This window comes from Atta colombica, unplaced genomic scaffold (genome assembly GCF_001594045.1).
Source record: "Atta colombica isolate Treedump-2 unplaced genomic scaffold, Acol1.0 scaffold100, whole genome shotgun sequence".
Classification (NCBI taxonomy): Eukaryota; Metazoa; Arthropoda; class Insecta; order Hymenoptera; family Formicidae; genus Atta; species Atta colombica.
The window spans coordinates 2,282,635-2,296,753 of NW_017259185.1; the positions used below are offsets into that span (position 1 = coordinate 2,282,635).

The 14,119-nt window shown below is 35.1% G+C and overlaps 1 protein-coding gene across 1 annotated transcript in view; it reads left to right on the plus strand.

Annotated features, from left to right (window-relative positions):
* The window catches only part of LOC108684648 (RNA binding protein fox-1 homolog 2-like), a 248,440-nt gene that overhangs the window by 180,096 nt on the left and 54,225 nt on the right, over positions 1–14,119 (plus strand). The gene's annotated exons all lie outside the window — the stretch shown is intronic.

The following is a 14,119-nucleotide window of genomic DNA, read 5'->3' on the forward strand; positions in this document are numbered from 1 at the left end:
TTTGTTTTTTTTTTCCAGGAAAGTCGAGTGGGTGCATTCCTCTATGGAATGCACGCACTTTCGATGTGAAATGGCGACCACGATCTAAAGCTCGATTCATTTGCTTATATGACGGCTTCATAAATCTGTCTTTGAATGTACGTTTTCAAATTTTGTCGAGTAACAGTGGTCGCCTGATAATTTTAAGTCCGGCACTTTGAGTCCCGAGTGTCCACTGAGCTTATAAATTAATTCTCGGATGAATTAACTGATCGTAAAAGAAATGAAACTTTATTGTTAATTTCTCGATGAAAAATCTCTGTTTATTGCGAATTTACATTTTGATATATAATAGCGTTGATGAAGAGAAGTCAAATGGATACCCGCGACGCAAAGGTCGTTAATCTAAGAGACTAGAATAAATCGCTATGCGATTGAAGGCACGAGATGCCAGACTGACGACGCCATCGTAGACACGACCGTTTTGAAACGGCTACGATTCGAGTTATCGACAGTCTACATCGCGATTCGACGGAGCCTTTTGTTCGAAAAAAGAAAGCTAGAAATATTTACTTATATCGCAATATAATTAATGAAACGCGAGTTAATTTCACGGGCTAGAGGAAGAGAAACCGGATAGAGGTAGAGAGAGAGGAAGGAGAACGATCTCGGGTCGCAGGGATTCGAGAGAAAGAGATTTCTCTCGTGGCCTGGATCAATCTGACTGATAGCCACTCGTGGATCGTATAAGTGGCGCGCCGATTGGCGGGGCTTGATCTCTGTTCGAGGGTCTCGAGTGATCCACAAATTCTCGTTCCCGATTGGCTGGTCACTTCGCCGGTGAAAATCGGTACGCGGGAGAAAGTCCTCGTCGCGATCAATGCGCGACGATCCTTTCGCGAGACGGATTTTGCTTTTATATATATGTATTCGTCTTTTTCTTTCCTCTTTCGTTATTTCTCTATCGCGAAATGACCTTAATTCATTCAATGCGTTCGCTCATGCGAGGAATCATAACTGCACCTTCTATCTCGAGCTCAGAAATTATCTTTGCTTTAACGTTCAATTATTATATACAGTAGTTGATTTTATAAGCTCTGTCGAATCGATCGAAGATAAACGAGGCGATAAAATGTGACAACGATTTTGTCAAAATGGTAACTTTAAATTTTATCATATAAGTAGAAGTATATCTTAATGTAAACAATTTCATAAATTAATAAATAATTTTGCAAATTTAAATCGGTTAAATAATTAACGTAATTCAAGCTTAATTCGAATTGATGATTGCATTTATTTGTTTCTTTTATCTCGGTTTTTTTTATATATACACATCATGCAGAATTCTGAATTCTAATAATATATATGTAGTTAACGATTAAAAGTGGCCATATAGACGCATATCTATATAGATGCAGTGAAATAATTTCGCTTTTACTAGAATCTTCAAACATTTTCATTTATAATACAGCCAACTCTCGGCTTTGATTACCGCGCTCAATTTTTGTAGCTCTCGATCGACCACGTGACAACCGCGTCATCTGCTATGTCGATGCTGATATCAAACAACAAGCCTAATTGAACAACTCGATTAATTATCTTCTCATGGCAGCTGGAGCAGCTTGTTAGGCTACACCAATCTCGTACGCGTCGCGTAAACCATCGTTTTAGCTTCATTTAGCTGGCAACCGCGTCTTCGAAATGCATCGTTTAGTGTTGCGCCAATGCGCGCGAATGGATAAAATGTTACGATGAAAATCGAGAACAAAATTAAATCGAGATAATCTTTTCTACGAAAGTAGAAAATTTATTTCATTTTCTATTTATTTCACTGCATCGATAATCATTCTACAACACTTGATATAGCTGACGGGAAGACTTCGTTTGCAATTTTGTTTTATGTTTTTAAGGCTACTGTCAAAAGGACGACGCAAAAGTAATCGCTTCTGAGAAGATAACACATCTGTCTCTGTCGTCGTTATATTGCTTTTCGGATGTAATAGGATTATATTCTTGAATCACGGCCAGTGATTACTCCTTCGGATTTTTTCCGGTTCGATAATAGCGTCCGTTTGATCAAGCAGGCCTTCTTATTGCGACTTTAATGGCTCAATTAAAGCTTGAAAGCCTGACCTTTTTGCGACTCGTCGATTTACTACACCAATGGAATTCTATTCGCGAGTTTCATAAAATTACGTAAATTTTCAAGCAGGAATTTCGCAATTCAAAGACACTTTTCTCAAATCTTTAAATCTAACATGTCATGAATTTCAGAAACCGGATGACAAAATTGTTGCCGATTTTTCCGTCTCGGGGATCTTCGTAATACTCAAAGCGAATAAAAAGAGAGACGCATCAGGATTGCTTGCCAACGTGGATTCAGAACTGTCATGTTGAACTGTCGTATTTTAAGTGCTTGCTGCAAATCCGCGCTGTTAGTACTGGCATCCCTAAAATCAGTCTTGTTAAACAAGAAAAGGGAAGATCCACGTTGGTGGGAATCCGAATGCAAAGTGAGCGAAGTTGAAGGGGTGGACGCGCTCGAAACAACGCGATAGTCGTCGGACGACGAGTAAACGAACCGCATACAAAGGAGCTGGAAAATCCGCTGATTGGACGATCTGGCCGTTGTGTTGGGTTCGGTTACTATAGGAAAGAAAGTAACCAAAAGCACAAAAGCTGAACAAAAGAAAGACAATTGCAAAATACGATCGTGTCTCACGCAGATCTCCTGTTGTTCTATAGAGAGCTTCTGCGCGAAAGAAAGAGCGAGTAAAAAGGTAGAAAAGAGAGCGAGCGAAAGACTCGTACTGAATAGTCGATTGAAAAATCTGAGAGAGCGAGCGAAAGAGAAAAATAAAAAGAAAGAGAGATCGATTCGATAAGATCGATCGATTGGTCGGGAGAAAGAGCGAGAGAGATTAACGGGCAAATGCTGATCGTGGGACACTGAGGAGGCCACTGAAAAAGAACCTCGCGAAGTGTCCGAAAAGGTAAGGAAACCATCGCAGCGGGAATCGTTTAACCGGCAAAACAAAGACCGGACTCATATGTGTATAATGAAAAATACAACTCGCACTGCCCGCTCTCTCACGCGATACATGAGAACCGTGCCATGGTCGATTTTTCACTGGTAGATTACATTTATTTCTTATTTCTCCCTTTCTCGATTACTTTTTCACACTTATTTCGCATTTTTAGTATAAGCAAATAAAATTTTTAACCGCTTTTTTATCAAACTATCTTCATCGAAGTGTACTCCTGCACGGATGACGAAGTATTAAAAAAAAAACAAAGGAAACAGAGAATTTGATTTAATAAGAGTTACAAATTTTAGAAATTGTATTTAACAGCACAAAGAAATATACTTTACAGTTTGTGAACCAAGTAGGACAAAATTACTTTAAATACTTAGTCATCCTAATTTATTTTTTTCTTTTACTTTTAATTGTTAATTTTTTTAGTCACTCAATGTTCTTTTTTTCTCCCTTTTTCGGCCGGCACACGCGTAGCGTTTACTTTCTCCTAAAAGGAAATCTTACTTGTGATATTTATATACTTTAACAGTTATATTGATATATAACTGTTAAAGTATATAACACTTTTTTAAAATATAATATTAACGTAAACTGTGTAGGTGTGTAAGGAGATACAACTTACAAAAAAAAGCTCAAGTACTTTCGCAAGTGGCAATCGAGACAATCGAAGAAACACCCTGTTAATTGGATGTGTTAATGGCGCAATAATGACACTTCTTCCACGAGCAATTTGCATTTTATTTGTATTTTATGATCGAGTTTTTTTTCAACAGAAGACAATCACGTATGCGGGTATGAAAGATCTTTGCACCGCTGCCAATTAAAACGCGCGAGTGGTTTTAAAACGATTATATCTCGTACGTCATCACTCTTGTATGGCGACGTTTGACCCGTTTCACTCGAGCGCTAAGCACCCAGGCCCTTTGTTGAATTTTCTAAGAGCCGTCATAGAGCAAGAGGTTAAAAAAGAGGCGTGGACGCTGAAACGCCAACCGAGAATAACGAGATGGTAGGTATATAGCAAAAAGAACGAGCTCTAACGAGAATTCTTTTACGCGTAATTTTCTCACGAACGTGGCGTAGCACTTTAATTGCGGAAGAGATTAGGGAACTCTTAAATTAGAGACTGCGCCTTTTTTTTCAAGTTTTTCGCGTAAAATTTCCACCAACAGAATTCCAGAGAGACATGAAATAAAAATTCGCGACGTTTGGCTGAAATCTTCCGAAATTCACGAGGACCGATATATTTATTGAAGCAATTACAAGAGGGGGAAGGGGAAGATTTAAAGAGACACACAATTAGCCTTTCGTACATCTCGTGATATTGCCTGAGGGGGAGAAAAACACTTTATAATATATAGTTAATCTCCCCTGAGAGACTTTGCCGCCATAACTTTTTAATGTTTGGATCTCCTTCAAGTTTTAAATAATTTCAAACACTAATGGTCTGTTTTTTGTTCCTGCATTAGACTAGCACTCTCTTTCTCACTTTCAACAAATATCAAATCTATCTTATTCTAGTTTCAAAAATATACACTAGTCACAGAAAACAGATCTTAGGTCGATTCGGTAACTTTGGAAACTAGATTCTCAAATAAGAAAATTCCAAAATCAACCATTGATTGTATTGATTAGATATGCGATTTTGCAAATTTCTTCGAGATAACGACAGCATAATTTAGGCGAAGGTTGCTTTTTCACGGATCAGCAAGCGGCTGCGCTTCGCATATTCGTTTCACTCGCAATTTAATGCACCCTTCAGCGGACAGGAGATCAATTCGTTCGTAAAATTTAGCGTCATTGGTTGCGATGTATTTATTCATCATTGATACATTCGGAATTAAGAAAATCGAAGAAATGAAAAAATTAAGATGGAGAAATATAAAGAAAATTAAATCATTGGGAAGAAATTTATAATATACACAAGTTTTCGACACGGAAGGAGTTTAACAGTTTAACAGTTAACGAGTTGAAACATTGTTATAACATTGAAAAAAAAAAGATTGGCTGCTGCAGCAAATTTTGATTGCATTAGTTTATCTACTGTCGGATTTCGACAGACTAACGCAATCAAAAATTGATTGTTGCAACCAATTAAAAATACTATGTTTATTATCATTATAATGCAATATTTTACCATCTAATTTGCTGCAGCAACCAATCTTTTTTTTTTTCAATGTATATACATCCACGTTTGCCAAGCGTCTACAATAATGATAATAAATATTAACGCAAATGCTAATGTTGCTTCGCGTCTATAAACTCCCCGCGCACAGCTTCGAAGCACAAATTCGCCGGAAGCATAATTCATATGGGAAGATACACGGAAGTACGCTCAGCTTGTTGCAGTCGACGGGTATTACAGATTACAGAATAAAGAGGGAATATTGTTTCCCGAGCGAAGCGGATTTTTGCTCGTTATTAATTTCTAACGACGAAACCTCTTGTCGTCGGACACGAGTTTTGCACCGCATCGAGTTCATCTATCTATTCCACCTTTTTTTCATTTCTCTCGTTTGTTATTTTCTTTGGTTCTTATGCTCAAGAGATGGAAAACGTGAATTCCTAATGGAAATGTGCAGCACAAGGCATATTTTCGATAACGAAGAATATCAAACAAGAAGAGACATATACTTTCAGAAATCGACGGTATTTGAAGTATAAAGTTCAGTATAAAGTTCGTCGTAACATTTTTATAACAAGAGACAAGATGTTTGCAGCAACCAACAGATATCACATTCAATGGCTCATTATCTTAATGAACGCTCTTTGTAATCGTCACTTCGTATTGTTCCGCGCGTCGACTCGTTACGTCTTTGAAGACTTGACTGCCTTCGTTCTTGCGCTGACTTTCTTCTACTTTCTTCTTGTTTTTCTTTCAATTTCCGGATAGGAGCTCCTTCACGAATGAGTTGCGATTTTTCACAAGATTGAGTTAAATTCGAAGTATCTTACAGTAACTTTTCTTTCATAATCGCGTCGGAATTGAAGTATTTTAGAAAACTAAGCACGTAGGCAGGATATTTTTCGATTAAACGTGATAAAATTTTTGTTCTCTTTCTATATGTTTTTGACACTATAAATTTTTGATTTCATCACGGTTGATAAGTATATAACATTCATTTATCTTCAGTCTTTTGCATATATTACACTAATGGATAGCGAATTGAAATTATGAAGATGATCTTTCTTGGCTCTGACATTCCTGTCTGTCAAGATATTACCCGAACATTTGTAATAAAAACTGGAATAGATTCGGCGATAGAATCAAAAACGTCGCGTGTAGCGGAAAATCCACACAGAACATTTGAGTCGATCGGGTTTAGGTGATAAGTGCTTATGGCAGTTCAGCTAAGGAACAGCCTCGAATGCATAATCCAACACGATTTATTGCGCGCCATGACAAATGACACAGAGGCTGCGGAAGCCTGAAATTATGTCGACCCACTAGGCAGGCGAAGAATGCAGATTAACGAGCAAGAACTGTTAAGAGAGAAAACGACAAGAAGTATCACCAAAAGAAAAGCTCTCCTGCTTTTAGCGCACGAAACTGACATTCCGTGTCGAAGCCGCGTAGAGGATAATGACGATGCTAATGCCGTAAGACGATCTAAAATAGACAGAAGAGATATAAAAAGAGGTACTGCGAGCAGAGGACGAATAAACAAATACACCACGGGTTTCGTATAAGCACGCGAGAAATTTTAGAGCGTTTTCCGCACGTGTCTAAAGAAATGAAATAAATTTGAATATATAAATAGTGAAATGAAGAAGGAATATTATTCTGATATAGTCATCGAATATGATGCTTTAACGTGTACATTACGTATGCGCTACAATTTACATAACTAGGGAAAATAAATAGACTACAGTCTTCACTTATATCCATTAGAAAAAAATATGTAAAGTTACATAAATATTATGTGTAAAAATTCATAGTAATGAAAATACAAAAAATTGTGCATTTTTATAAAAATTAATATATACTTTTAATTGTGTGAATATATCTTCATAGAAAATTATATAATGATAATATATCGTATATATTTGCATTTTTATGTTCATGCAATGGCTTAATAAAATTTAACGTAGTTTGTTGACGAAATAATACTTAAATATTTCTGTAAACTTAATCTTGATTGTAAATTTGCTTTTAAAAATTGTTAATTACTTGTGAGAAGAATACTTTTATTTGTAAGTTTTGATTTTACTTTAAATATGTGTAAATATACACTTTTAATAATAAATCCCAAATCTATTATAATTGTTGTAATTTTACATGTAATTTTTTTTAGTGCAGAGAATTATAATATTCTTGTGAATTATGTTATCCATTTTTGTTTTTTGTGCGAGAAATAGTTTGTGCTTATATGATCGCAAATGACGTAGAAGACAAGATGAAGATTTTTAAGACTCGAGGGGCTCATTGACGTTGCAAGAGAACGAAAATTATGGTTACTACACGCGCAACATGAACGTGATTTAACGAGCTTAGCCTTGGTAAAACGGTTGTTAGTTAGAGGTCGGAAAAAGCTCTTCCTGAAGTTGTAAAGGAGTAATCGACATTCTGGGTCAACGACGACGACGATGCCGGAGGATACAATGCTTTTCGCGGTAACGTGCAAACATAGCACTAGTAAAGGCAGATTGACGAATCGACGATTAAATCGCGCATGAAAAATTCATACAAAGTTCCGCGAACAGAATTGGAAAGAAGTATTTCTATATGATTTTATAATATCGTTGAAAATTCAACCGTGATGAAGACTCAAAGGAAGAGACTGTACAAATAACGTAATAAATTTCTTGAAATTATAATCTTGTTTATATTTGAAATCAAAAGATATAAACCGCGTACAAAATACGTCATATACTTAATTAAAAAGTGTGTAAATAAATAGCAGTTCAGAATATATTCAAGAGAGTGTATAAATGGATTAAAAAAAATTAAATCGGTGATGAGAAAATCTTTATCTGATAACACGAATGGACAAAGCAAAGTGAAGAAGCAGTTTCTCCATTAGGGTCACGGGTGTAGCACAGGTATCGGGTTAGTAAGCAAGCAAAATGACCAACAGAGGGACAAAGGAGAAGGGAAGTAGGACTTTGATTACCTCGTACATTTTCGCTATACGATCCTAGCATGACCCGGTAGAAGTAATGTCGGGTGGTCATAGGTTACGTACATCGCTTCCGGTATTAACGACAGGTACCTTACCGTGCCATTCTTGAACGGTCAGCCTCGTAGTCCGACGGTGGTCGAGTTTTCGGCCTTAGCAAGTCAAATTTATGCAGATGTCCGTTCGTCGAAGGCGAGCAAGCGAGGCTGCTCGAAATTTCCAAAGTGCCATTTCACTTATTCGACCGGCCGCCGGCCGTTCTCTTAAAAGGTAGCTCCTAAGTCTGGGTCGAACCCTCCCTCTTAAATTTCCCCTATGATCCCTAGGAACGAGATAAGTGCTTGGGAAACGTGGATTCTCCAGACAGGAGTTGTCTGAGAGAATTGCATCGATTGTTAAATCCTTCGAATGCCGCCCTTGTACTCGGGTCTTGATTAATGCGGCCATTTTGCCTTCATTGGTGTGCTGCCCGCAACCAATTGCACTGTGGGGTGGTAGTATTATGCAGGATAGAAGTAAATGGTATTTCATTAAGTTGGAAATCGGCGCAGATGAGAGATATATATTCATATTTTTTGATTTTGAGAAATTTTGAAAAGAAATATTTATCTGAAGAATAAATTTTTCGAGTTTATATTACACTGTTTATATTACATATTATTATTATATATGAAATTTTTGTTGCAAATTACGTAAGTTTAGTTAGCAATTATAAACAATATCGTGCTGAGATAAAATAATATCGCAATTGTTATTATTGCTACACACCGAGCAACCTTCCATCTACAATTTTTTTTGGCACAAGCGAAATTTTACTTTCAAATTTGTCCGAAATAAAAGAGAGAGTGAAATACATGATTTCCTAATTGCTAATTGTAAGTTATACATTTCAAGTACAAATTTCCATTTTATATTCCTCACAATTTTAAATTTCAATTTTTATTAAATAAATAAAGATTTTAATATTTAAAATTATTAAAACATAGGATAATGTTGTAATTTTGAATTTTTCCATACTTTTTAAAAGCAAAATAAGAAAACAGTAAAGCTGAATAAAAGCTGAATTTGAGTTGAATAAGAAAAAGATGGAGAGAGTAAAAATATAATTATAGACGGAAGATTAAGTATGCTTGCATAACTCATTGTCAGTTCAGTCGTCTACTATGAAAATCGCACATAATGTGAATATAAAGCGGCACTTCAGATTAAATATGTGATAACATTGACCGAAGAGCGTTCTGGATGGAAGTTTGTGATATTGATTTACGTATAATTTTAGGCGGTACTTCACGCTATATAGATAGTGGCATAACAAGGCCGTCAATTTCATTTTTTCGTTGCAATCCTGTCGTTTGCATATTATGGATGCAGTGGCCTGCATCCATAATTTTTTTCTTACCGAATCAATAAAGTCACGTAAGACCATGACTGTCTCTTTAGAACTTTCCTCGGCATACGTCGATGAGATCTATCAAGGGCGAGAATGTGATATATGAAGAGATCTCCATATTTTTATCTTGATCGTTCGAATTTTATTCGATGCGCGCTATGTACGTATATCCATTATGCTTTATTAAATCAAGCTTAATGTGTTAAAATTAACTGCGCGCGTTACTACAATTAGCAGCTCAATAGAAATACATATCCATTTTATGATTGCTAAACATTAGTTTCATATCTCGCAATTTATATCTACGTTTTAAGAGAATATTGAAAAATATTGGATTACAATAAAATAAGAGAGTATAATTTCGCACTGAAAGAAAAATTTTTAGTATTCGTAATTATAATTACATGTTACTATAATTATGATTGTTACTGTTATAATATTAATAATAATAACTGTATGTATAATTATATTTACAAATATAGCTGGCAATTGAAAATGATTGTAATTAATATTATTATTACTATAAACATGGTTGAAATTAAAAATGGACTTATTATAATTTATAGTAATTACAACCCTTTTTATGATAATAATATCTATTACAGTTCATTTTTTATTGTTAATTATATATATAAAACTATACATATAGCACTAACATTAAGCAATAATAATCATAATTATAGTAACATGTAATTACAGTTTTTATAACATATAATTACAGTATTCGAAATAAAATATTCCAATTTTTTAGAGGTTTAGGTTGGTAACTCTAATCTCATTGTGAGGGTATGAAAAAAAATCAAATAGGAAAGAATCGAACTTGATCTTTGCTAAAATTAAATTTTATTTTGTTCACAATTGTTCAAAATTATATCACCTCAATATATTATTTTATTGTTGTCTCGCATTGTTATTGCAGTTTGTATAATATAATTTCGGATCAACTATACCATATGTATATAGCGTTTTACCAAAGTGTGCAACATAAAGGAATATACATAGATAAGCGATAACATTCAAAATTGAAATTGTCTGTTGGTGTCAGCTGGGCATCATTAATATCAGCAGGTGTAATTTGCAAAACAATCGTGGGATTCGGACTACACATCGTTTGTGGTGCTTCCTGTCGACTGGATTCCACTGAATGCAATATACACTTATTCACGAGCGCCGCGATATTCGCAAACAAAAATTCCCCACAATTGTTTGTCAGAGCAAGGTGGCTCACGTGCGGACACGCTTGTTTATTATCGACATGGATCGATTTACGCGATTCGAACATACCTACATATCCCGTCGATTCGCGCTTCGCTCGTTTGTTTGTTCGTTAAAATGCAGCCGTGCACGATTTTTGCAACGTTACATTTTGTGGCATGGTACCTTAACGGTGACAAAAACTGAATTTAAAAAGGAATGTTCAAATCTATTTTTTTCCAATTCCAATAGTTAACATTGGATTGACATGGATTTTTTAAAAAATTTATTGTAACTGTTCCAACAATAATTTAAATAATTTTCCACGTGTCACATCTTTGAAATTTTCTACTCCAGATAAATGATGAGAACATCGTTATGTAGCGTGTTTTGTGTCTTCATCCGACGATTCTACCATCAGCTTCCATTTTCCAATAATGTTCGTTTAGCCATGCTGTACCTGTGACGCGAGATGTACGGCAGCCACCAAACCTTCGTTGTCGGAAACAAGATCGTAAAATGCAAATTGCTCGACGATGCGCCGCATCAGGCCGGGCGTGATTGGCCTGAGTAAGCCTCGTAACTCACAATCCTCTTAAGAGTCAATACACGAATGCTACTCAAGATGCGTTTCAGCTATCGTGAATTCGAGAACGAAGTGCATAAATAATTTTTATTCGCTACCTCGATTACGATCGCAGAAAATTGCGTTTCGTGGAAGATCTACGGAGTTATATTAGATTTAGGAGTCATCATTTATTAAAAACTATATAATGATGTAAAAACCGATTTGCAAATAATATGCGTGATTTAATTAATACATGGAAAAAACGAATTCTTTAAAAATAATCGTTTCTTGAAAGGAAAAAAGTAAATTGAGTAATCTTTTCTTATACAATAGAATGATTTTCTGTGTTCTATATAATTATATTTTGATGGTTTAGCATAATTATTTTTAGATTTGTAACTAGCTAATTTTTAGATATTTCAGCAAAACCATCCTTTGCGTTTCATATACATATTTGAATACACGTATTGAGCAAGTAGTGATTACAAATCTTATATTTTCATGTATTCTTTAAATAGTATCATTTTTACAATACTATAACTTATTTATTTTAACGTTGTTAAAATTTAAAATTTATTTATCTGTTATGACAATTAAATCTTCGTGGATCATCAATTTGTACAATTATTTTCAATGGAAAGTCACGGTCAGAATAAATAAAATGTATTGCTAAGAAATCCAAACAATCAACTCAATGTCAATTGGTCTCGGTTGTTAGGAAATATTTGTGATGGACGATGTACGTTTTCGTACCACATTTCAAATGTAGAAAACGATGCTGTATGGTACGATACCGCGGACCCTTTGTGTCTCGATAGTATCCCCGCTGAAGTGGGCGCAAAGTGGGACAGGAAAACGAGAAGGCGGGCGGCTGTTAGGTAGGTGGAGAACACAAAAAGCAAAGCAGAATCCACGGTAAGCGAAGCGTTCGATAAAGAACGAAACAAGTCGCGATCCACCCGGAAACTCGTCTCTTTTTGCCAGACGCGAAGGTACTTGAGCGAAATTGAAATAATCGGAAATCGACGGAAGGCTTGTGCCATTGTTTTCTCGGTTATGCCCTGAGAAGGGAGGAAAAGAGAGAGCAAGAAAGAGATCGAAAAAGCGAAGTAAACCCGATGTAAAAGAGCAATTGTTCGCTTTTTTCTTTTTTTTTTTTTATTACTTTCATTAAACCGTACCGCGAAATTGATATCCGTAAGGTGCATAACAAAACAAATTAGTTGTGCCCTTCGACAACACGTTTGATTTTATTTAACCACATTGTCATGCTTCTCCGCGTTCTGTTCTCTCTCTCTCTCTTTCTCTCTCTCTTTCTCTTTCTCTCTCGACAATTGACACGCATGTAAAGCTCTCTTTGCGGGTCGACGAGATTAAACGCGAGAATTGTTCGCACGCTATTTAAACGTGTATTATACGTGGCCGCTATATTAGTTACGATACACGATATGGTGGCTAAAATCATTTTATTGTCGATATTTAGCTCACGGATCGATACGCCAATCGTGAAACATTGTAATGCTTATTAGAAAGCGACAAATCAACGTTAAGTTGCATAATGAGAGCATTATCGGATAATAAATTATCGAGCGTTACTAGAGCGTTAAATTCGTCGACCGCGAAGAATCTTGCAGTTTCTAACTTCTGAAATAACGCTAATGCCAAATGTAATAAATGGCATCTTCTTGTTCTGAAAATAAAGATCTGAGTTTCAATCTCAAAATATATGTGACGTGCAAAATATGTCTGATGTACATTTATCATTCGAATAATGTTTATGGAAAAACTATTTTTATTTCAAGCTTCCCGTTCAATTTCATCATCATTCGTTCAATCATATCTTGTTCACAATTTGTCATATACTGAAAAAGGTTTTCTTTATTTTGGAAGTTAGAAACTAAAAGAGAAAATCTCTTTTTGGAAAGAGATTTTCATATATTGTTGTATATGTTTTAATATTAAGATCAGAAACATTCCTTGAATTTGGACGTATTTCGAAATATTAGAGTTATATAATAATTGATACGTGAATTTGATGATAATTTCAAAATATGCGTTTCGCAAATGTCACAAATTCTTAATTAATTATTTTCTAAATTGATTAATTTTATACATACTTGGTTCCAAATTTACGTATCAAAAGTTAAAATTAAATAACAAAAAATCTGAATTCAAGTGAAAACTGTAGCGTTTGCACGTTTTAAATACCTATTACGTATACATATGCATATATATGTACATACAATATACGATATATACGATATATACGATTTGTATGACCAATATAGCGTGAAACAATGATCATAATTCACACAAATTCGATATACAAATATAATTGAAACGGATTGTATTGAAGAAAACCAATTAGGAGAAAATAACGTGCAACCGTCTACATAATTTTTAATTGTTTATTAAATATTACTCATAATTCGCTTGTTCGATGCAGGAATATGTATGATTGTCGTATTTTGAATCGAAATCACAATTTCTCAATGAACAAAGTCAGCCGCAGAGCTGCAAATTGCATCCTGCAAATCGGATTCTGCATCGAACAATGCATATTTGATTACAGGATCCGCGCGCGCGGCCCCGTGAAATTGTCAAAGTTTCTCACATTTTATTCGACTCAGACGCATTTTCTATGATGATTACATCGCTTTTATGCGACTACATTTGTTCCATTAATACTTCAGATAATTATCATTACACGTTCGTGAATATTTTAGTGAAAACTCTCTCTTCCATTATTTTATTGCTAATAATTAACTTTAATCAAGTAGTCAGGTGTTATATTTGAATAACTCTTTGAAATTTAATTAGTCTCACTGAT